The sequence below is a fragment of the Schistocerca cancellata genome, chromosome 7 (assembly GCF_023864275.1).
Source record: "Schistocerca cancellata isolate TAMUIC-IGC-003103 chromosome 7, iqSchCanc2.1, whole genome shotgun sequence".
Classification (NCBI taxonomy): domain Eukaryota; kingdom Metazoa; phylum Arthropoda; class Insecta; order Orthoptera; family Acrididae; genus Schistocerca; species Schistocerca cancellata.
In genome coordinates, this window is record NC_064632.1 from 94,844,830 (window position 1) to 94,853,061 (window position 8,232).

Here is an 8,232-nt window from a genome sequence, read left to right on the forward strand (position 1 = left end):
CATAGCCTCAGCAATTGCAAATTTTGAGTCGCAGGCGCCTCCTTAACAATATAATTAACAGAATGAGAACGTGTGCAGTGCCCGAAGGTATCTCGAAAGCGTCACCCGGCCGTGTTAAAGGAGAGAGGTACCTATCTTCTGGTTTCGAAGACTTCTGGCAGGGAAGTCGGCTAAAACCCAACCCTCTAGATACTGAATGACGACGGGAATGGGGTGGGGGAGAGAGGGGCTCCAGCCACAGCATAGAAGAAACACGTTATCGTTCCGGCTCAGGAAACACCATCGGCACACAGTTTAAGACAGCCTCTTAACGAACAACCAGGGCTACTATAGAATCAGGAAAAGGAAACGACAGCCACAATTCAAGAAACCAAGTGGTGGTGAAATAGGTCAGCTAAGAAATCGTAATGACCGCAGCAGACCTATAGGTATCAATAAGAAAACAACAGTTAAGACCTCAAAACCCAGAACGTAACTAAAGTTCACTAATCGAAGCTGAAGCTTGCCAGTTTCAAACTAACGTCCTGAATTCAGCACAGTGAAATTGGCTTCAGCTCTCTCATCGGTGTGGGATGTCCCAGAGCTGGATGGTAGGCTACATACGAAGACGGCACTCAAAGTCAGCCCCGGGTTCAAAACAGCCCACAGATATGCCCAGCAACCACTCACTGGACTCCGTGCCCAAGACGCTTGCGCAAACTCTTGTCTTACTCGCAGGGCGGACCTATGACACCGTCCTCATCGGTCAGTTACCCCTCCCCAACTTGCCGCCACAAAACGCCCAGTCCCCATCAACAACCTTGAGCAAAGCTCTTAGCGGCCCCAAAGGCGACGAACGTCACACGACAGATCGAGCTAATGCTGCCTTGAATCCAATAGGCAACTCCTGCAACCACGCCACAAGTCAGTGATCATTATAAGAAGTTCTTCTGTCACGTCCGCACTGGTTAGGCATTCGAATCGAGGTTATTGCAAGATGTGGGATTGTGATGTTGTTTGTACATCTCAAGTAGTACGTGGCCATTGGGGGATAATAATCAACAGAAGCGTACGATGAAATAACGGGTTTAGGTCAGAGAGAAAAAGGGTAATGGCAAGCGCTGTGGGAAAAACCTCTTGCGACAGTCTGGACAGGTAGTAACGGCAATAGTGGACTTGGTTGCAACCAGCGACAGATCGTGCAAGGGTACGTTACGTTAGCAGCGGGTATTACCTAGCCCAATATAACTATCATCGCCATCTGTTCTTCATAATGCCCCCCAGGGGCTCAGCATTCATTTGCTGAGTACGGGCTTGGCGACCCCGGGATCCTGAGCTGGGGACTGGTCGGCGCCGCCAGTTTCCTGTCACCGTAACCCCCGGACATGCTTCAGCGACCACTGTATGGCGCGGCGGTGGAATGTTGTGTGCTGCGGGGAATGGTAATCTTGGCTTGACCGCCTGGATTGCGAGGAAGGACAACCTCTATAAAAACCCCTCAATCTTCCGGTGTGCTCCGCGCCTATGAGATGCATGGCTGTTGGGGTGGAACAGTCGCAAGCGGGCAACCTCTGGGGCACCTGCCGCACCCCAGTTGTATAAGGCTTACTCAGGCACGCGGGGCTCTGTCTGAGCGGACCTTTAGTTCCCTAGCTGCTCGTGGGACCACAATGGACCCTTCGACCTCTACGTTTCCCCCTACCAGTGGATTGGGTGGGCCACTGGTAGGAAAACACACCCAATCGAAAAAGCGACTTCGTGCTGGGAGTCCTCCAGCGCCTGGTGTTGATCGAGATTTATCAGACTGTCGTAACAGAGCATATGCTGATAATCAGAATGTGTTTTTGATTATTAAACGGAAGGAGGGTAGCTTTGAGAGGGTTTCTCCCTTTTACATCCACAAGGGTCTTGAGGGGATTGCAGGAACACTTAAATCTGTGAAGCGACTTCGCAATGGGACTCTGTTAGTTGAGACTTCTAGTTCCCGTCAAGTCGCTTCTCTTCGGAAGGCAACCTGTCTTGGAGAGTACGCTATCGAGACCGAGCTCCACTCCACTCTGAACTATAGTAAGGGTGTTGTGACATGTAGGGATTTGGTGGATATCCCCACAGATGAGTTAAAATCTGAATGGGCTGATGACGGTATTGTTGACGTGCAGCACATTATGAAACGAGTCGATGGGAACCTAGTCAAATCCGACTCGTTTATTCTCACGTTCAGTTGCCCGAGACTCCCAGAGCATGTTAAAGCGGGGTTCTTACGGTTGCCAGTAAGGCCATATTTCCCCAACCCCATGCGCTGTTTTAAATGTCAGCGCTTTGGGCATACTACGTTGGGGTGCAATGGGATAGCCACTTGTGGTAAATGTGGTCAGCCTGCCCATGAAGGAGCCGATTGTTCATCGCCTGTGAAGTGCGTGAATTGCTCTGGGAGTCACCCTGTCTGGAGCCGGGTCTGCCCCATCTATCTCGAAGAACGGAAGATACAGGAGATTAAAACATCTAAGCGCATCCCCTATGGTGAGGCCAAGAAGCTCTTTAAGGCCATGCAACCTCCTGTGTTTACAACGTCTTTCGCTTCCGCTCTGAAGAAACCGGTACAAATGGCCACTGTTGCTACGCAAACGGAGGTTGCTAGTGTTAGCACTAATACCTGCGTTTGCCAGTGCACTTGTGCTGCTGCGGTTGTTTTGCAACCTGCGGCTCTCCCTGCAACATCGGACAAGGCTGTGGTTGCTGACATTGGGGTACTTCCTGCCTCTCCTCCTATGGCGCCTTCTGCCCAGGCGAGTAAAGTTCCACCTGTTGACAAGGCTGTGCATTCTAAGCCCTCCAAGACAAAGACGCCGAAGGTGAAGGTTTTGCCACCTGAGGAGACTAGTCAGGGTCGGTCCGATGACGAGGCCATCGTACTGTCTGACATCTCCCGTGGGTCGTCGTCGGAGCTGATGGACATCGATGTCGACCGGGGGCGATCTTCTCGCCCCAGGAATAAATCTCCAGCGGGTACGGGCTCTCCTCCGAAGCCCAGAGGAAGGGTGAAAGTTCAGCCACCCTAATCACTGGCTCCCATATTACAGTGGAACCTGAATGGGTTCAGGACGCATGTGGCCGAATTACAACTCCTTGTACGAGAGGGCCCTTTGTGCTTATGTCTCCAAGAGACACATTTTCGGGCCACTGATGCTCCTTCTTTACGGGGCTATACCGTATATCGGAAAGATGATCTGACGGGGCAAAGGGCAAAGGGTGGTGTTGCGGTTTTTGTCCATGACCTGCACCCCTCATCTGAGCTCCCTCTCGTTACAGACTTGCAAGCAGTTGCAGTTGACCTTCTTGTGGGTCGGAGGCTCACAGTCTGTTCAGTCTACTTACCTCCTCAGGCTGTGATAGACTCTGAGGCTCTCACAGACCTTATTAGCCAACTCCCCCGCCCATTTCTTCTGCTGGGGGACTTCAATGCTCATAATGTCTTATGGGGCTCTCTGACTACTTGCCCCAGGGGTCGCATTCTGGAAAGCCTCATGATGTCTGAAGAACTGTGCATCCTCAACTCTGGTGCCCCCACTCATTTTTGTACTGCTTCCGGGTCGTCGTCGGCTATTGACCTTTCCTTTTGCTCTCCAGCACTCGCGGCTTCTGCTCTGTGGGAGGTTGTTGCTGACCTCCATTCTAGTGACCACTTCCCCCTTTGGATTCGCCTCCTGGATGAGGCTGTGGCATTTTCAGTGCCGCCTCAGTGGCACCTCTGCAGAGCTGACTGGACGCTTTTCAGCCAACTGGCTGTTTTGGAACACCGTGCCAGCGTCCACGAATGGGTAGACCATGTTACAGCCGTGATCTCCCATGCTGCTGAATTGTCCATTCCACGGTCATCCGGTAATCCCAAGAGGCGTCCTGTCCCCTGGTGGACCACTGAGTGCCGCTCCGCCATCCGAGCCCGCCGTGCAGCTCTGCGCTGCTTCAAGTGCCGTCCCTCAGCTGACAATCTTGCGGCCTTTCGGGTGGCAAGGGCCAAAGCGCGGCGAGTGATTAAAGAGAGCAAACGACGGTCATGGCAATTGTTCTTGAACTCCATCTCCCGCTCCACTAATTCTACGAAAGTATGGGAAGCCATCAGGAGGATTTCTGGGCAACGCAGCCCACTACTTGTCACGGCATTGCTGCATCAGGGATGTCTCCTCACGGCGCCGAGAGACATTGCCCAGACACTGGCCATGCATTTTGCGGAATCTACCGCCACAATTAACTGTGATCCAGATTTCTGCCGCTACCGAACTGCCATCGAGAGGGGTCACTTGGACTTCCGGTCTCCAAATTCTGAACCCTACAACTGCCCCTTCACAATGTGGGAACTGGATTCGGCGCTGTCTGTGGCTCATGATACTGCGCCTGGTCATGATCAAATCCGGTACAGCATGCTGCAGCACTTGTTGCTGCCATCCAAGGAAGTTCTCCTGAGTTGTTTAAATATGATGTGGTTATCCGGCACATACCCTGACTCATGGAGGGAGGCGGTTTTGATTCCTCTCCTCAAACCGGGGAAGGACCGAACGCATCCCAGCAGTTATCGCAGTATTGCTTTGACGAGCTGTGTCGGGAAGACGTTGGAACGCATGGTCAACCGTCGCCTGGTTTGGCTGCTCGAGACCAGGCAGCTCCTTAGCCCCTCTCAGTGTGGCTTTCGGCGATGTCGTTCCACTATCGACAACTTGACCCTGCTTGAGGCGGCCATCCAGCAGGCCTTCCTACGTAACCAGCATTGTCTTGGTGTCTTCTTTGACATTCATAAGGCGTATGACACTACTTGGCGCCGCCATATCCTCAATCAACTCCATGAGTGGGGCTTTCGTGGCCGTCTCCCCATCTTCATTCGGTCCTTTCTTTCCCACCGCCTCTTTCGTTATAGGGTTGGTAATGTGCTATCTGATTTGTTTGTGCAGGAGAATGGTGTTCCTCAGGGAAGCGTTTTATGTGTCACCCTCTTTGCTGTCGCCATTAACAGTATCACGTCCACTATCCGGAGTCCTGTCCAATGCTCCTTGTTTGTGGACGATTTTGCTGTTTTCTGTTCTTCCTCCAGTCTTGTCACTGCTAGTCGGCAGTTGCAGCTTACGATACAGCGATTAGAGGCATGGACTGCGAAGACGGGTTTTACCTTTTCTGCAGAAAAATGTGTGTGTGTTCATTTTAATCGTTCTCGACGTCTTTTTACCTCCCCTGAATTGCGTCTGAGGGACACCATTCTTCCTTTTAGCGACACTGTGCGGTTCCTGGGCCTCACTTTTGATTCCAAGTTGTCGTGGTTGCCTCACCTTAAAGACCTCAAGGTGCGGGCCCTGAAGGCACTGAATATTTTGAAGTGTCTGAGCCATCGGTCCTGGGGAGCAGATCGGGCGCGTTTGCTGCAGTTCTATAGGGCTTTCGTCCGGTCGCGTCTTGACTATGGTTGCACCGTGTATGGGTCAGCAAGGCCTTCGTATCTGAAGATTCTTGATGCAGTACACCATGAGGGTATCAGGCTGGCCACTGGTGCCTTCCGTACCAGTCCCATCCCCAGCCTGTGTGCTGAGGCAGGGGAACCGCCGCTCGCCATCCGGCGGCAACTCCTCATGGTGCGACGGCTGTGTCAATTCCTTGCCTGTCCTACCTCCCCTGCGTACCCTACCGTTGCCCGACCGCCTATGGAACGTCTCTTTTCCAGTCGTCCCAGGGCAACGAGACCATTTGGGATTCGTGCCAAGCATTTGCTTGAGTCCCTTGGTGTGGAGCGTGTGGCCCCCCAACGACAAGGTTTTACTCGCCTGCCTCCCTGGTTGCTCCAGAGGCCCAGCGTCCTTTTAGACTTGTCGGAGTACCGGAGGAGTTGCACTCCTGCGTTTGTTTTTATCTCCTTGTTTTATGATATTTTAAACCAGCATCCCGACCATGTACCAGTATTTACGGATGGCTCTAAACATGGGGACTCTGTTGGTTGTGCTGTTATTTTCCCTGATCGAGTCGTGCAATTACGGCTTCCTGCGGCGTTTACCATCTTTGATGCCGAATTGTTTGCGATCTTGCGGGCATTGGAGCAGATGAGGTGTGTTCCCAGTCTTAAGTTCCTCATCTGTTCTGACTCCCTGAGTGCCCTTCAGACCATGCAACACTTGTACCCAGCGGATACGGTCGTCCAGAACATCCATGATGCCCTCCTCCACCTGCAACGGCAGGGGAAGGAGGTGTCCTTCTGCTGGGTGCCGGGGCACGTGGGTATTAGGGGAAACGAACTGGCGGATGTGGCTGCCAAAGATGCATGTTCCCTCCCTCATGTTGTTGAATGTGCCGTCCCCCTCCATGCTGTTACCTCCCTCCTGCGTTTTCGTGTTATGCGTCAGTGGGAAGAGGAGTGGCTGGCAGTCGGTGACAATAAGCTGCGTCTGGTCAAGGCTACCACGCGGCCATGGCGTACGTCCTACCAGTCATGCAGGCGGGATGAGGTTCTCCTCACTCGCCTCCGCATCGGGCACAGTCCATTAACACATGGTTTTTTACTCCGGCGGGAGGACCCCCCAATCTGCAGTTCTTGTGGCGTCCAGATTACTGTCCGCCACATTTTACTTGACTGTCTTTTATTCTCTAACCAGAGGGCGGTGGTTTCCTTGCCACCGGATTTGCCCTCTATTTTACAAGATGACGCAACGACTGTAGTTAAGGTCTTACGGTTTTGTGTCCTGTCCCATTTGTTGCCTCGGATTTTAGGGAGAGGGTTTTAATGTGCTGCTGGGTGACTGGCTCACCCGGGTTTTAGGTAAGAGGTCAGCCAGTCACGATTACCTCCTTGTTTCCCTTCGGTTTCTGTTCTCTTTCCCTTGTGTTTCCTTTCCTTTTTAGTGTGTCCCTTCTCCTCTCGTTTTACCTCTGTGTGTGAGGATTTGAAACTGCGTCAGGTCTGTGTGTTTTAGCCGTTCTCCTCGTTCGCTGTTTGTCTTAGGCCCTTCGCTGCATGTGTTCCTGTTTTTATGCGTTTGGGCGCTGATGACCACGCTGTTTAGCGCCCGTAAACCTCAAACACACACCCACACTCTTCATAATGAGGTCAGTCCGAATCTGTACTGGACTGCCTTGCGCTGCTGTGCGGAAGGCCTGTCCACCCTCCTTTAGATGCGTGCAGCACAATTCTTGTGTTGCAGGGGCGGATGGTGGGTAGTCGCTGCTTCGCGGGCCCGTCGAAACTCTGCAACCAGTGCGGCGAGTGCACGGTTGATTCCACAGACAGCTGTTCATCGCTCCACGTGGCTCCTCCAAGTTCGCTGCTTCATTTGTCGCCACTGACCTTCTGAGTGCATTCCAATAGCTGGTGACACCTATCAAGTAGTCCCATTTGACGGCTCGTTTACCCCCGGTGCTCTACGGTGGCGGGGTTACTCCTAGTGGCCTCTCGCATTTTGCGGTACCGAGGGTGACCGTCCGTTGGGTGGCTCCTTCTTCCCTCCTTCCCCCCCCCCCCCCCTCCACCGACTCCACCGTGCGCTCCGTGATTCAGGCGGTGGCAGGGGTAGGCGCCACTTGTTTCTCTGCTGTTGGACCGCTTCCGCGTGCCCCGTGTAATTGGCGCGGTTGGCGGTGAGCCTCCGTCACCGCGACCAGTGGGGCCGTGAAGGCAGTTCTCTCTGAAGGCCGCAGTCGCTTCCTCGGGAGCAGCAGCAGCGCACGTCGGTGGGTGACAGCAAACGCCGCTCCTCCGCTGGTGTCCGGTCAGCCCTCCCCTCACTCCCCCCTCCACCCTTCACACACACACACACACATACGTGCCTGGCTCGGATGGGATATTCCAGCCAATCGCAGTCGTCGGAAGCGGCGGCCATCTGCTCGCCTCTCGGATGTGCTGACGGCGCCTTCCCCCTCGACGGCGTTTCTTCGCGGTCGTGCTCGGCTGTGGCTCGAGAAGGCCGGGCAGCCACACCAGGGTGCGGTACGTGGCCCACTGCAGCGAGCATAAGTCGGCACCTCTTCCTTTCTCCTGTCACAGCCACGACTATCATGAAATCCAGAGCACCTGAGGTACCTTTGAGCGTTGCGGCAAAATTTAGCCACAAGACCCTCATCATGCCACCTGAAACACTGTATCTTAGGGTGCAATGCGATGTGGAAGCCTATTTGGTGTCACCTGTTTGAAATTTTTTTTGTTATTAGTAGTTAAATTCTCTATAAATTAATTGTAGTTTTGTTTGGAAATTAGTTTATAAAAAATTTCTAAGCCTAGCACTTTCG